The sequence below is a fragment of the Mirounga leonina genome, unplaced genomic scaffold, assembly GCF_011800145.1.
Source record: "Mirounga leonina isolate KUSES-001 unplaced genomic scaffold, KU_Mleo_1.0 Mir_153, whole genome shotgun sequence".
In the NCBI taxonomy this organism is placed as follows: domain Eukaryota; kingdom Metazoa; phylum Chordata; class Mammalia; order Carnivora; family Phocidae; genus Mirounga; species Mirounga leonina.
Window position 1 is genome coordinate 23,246,336 of NW_023270387.1, and position 697 is coordinate 23,247,032.

Here is a 697-nt window from a genome sequence, read left to right on the forward strand (position 1 = left end):
AATGGAAAATGGAATAGGAAAGATGAAAAAAAAATAGAGTATAAATCCATAATATCCTATTGACAACTAATAAGCTTTTTATGAAGAAATGATCAATGAAATGTTATATTTTTTTCATAATTAAAGAATAATTGTCATTAGATTGAAAGGACACTGAGTTTTAAGGAAATTATTAATATTTTTTAAAAAGTATCCAGGTGAGTCTAAATGACTCAGTCAGTTAAGCGTCTGACTCTTGATTTCAGTTCAGGTCATGATCTCAGGGTCATGATATTGAGCCCCATATAGGGCTCCATGCTGGGCACAGAGCCTGCTTAAGATTTTCTCCCTCTGCCCCTCCCCCCTTCCTCGAAAGAAAGAAAGAAAGAAAGAGAAAGAAAACATACATCATGTTCACTTGGGCAGCAAATATACTAAAATCGGAACAATACAGAGATTAACATGGCCCCTGCGTAAGGATGACATGCAAACCAATGTACTTCATTATGAAATTTCAGTATATCAAGGATAAAAAAAGTTCTAAAATCTTACAGAAAAAGGAAATAAATGAAGAAAAAAGTCCCACAACCTTAAATCACAAATGGAAATATCATCAGACTTCACGGCACTGTTGGAAGCTAAACAGCATAAGAACAAGGACTTCAAGACTTTGAGTGAAACCGATTTCAGACTAAAATTCTATAACCGCTAACCTAAC

The 697-nt window shown here is 34.1% G+C and overlaps 1 non-coding gene across 1 annotated transcript; it reads left to right on the forward strand.

Annotated features, from left to right (window-relative positions):
• Positions 1 to 389: 389 nt before the first annotated feature.
• LOC118013574 lies at positions 390 to 493 on the forward strand. The gene has a single exon (XR_004680059.1). It is a non-coding gene; the product is annotated as a U6 spliceosomal RNA (small nuclear RNA).
• Positions 494 to 697: the final 204 nt, after the last annotated feature.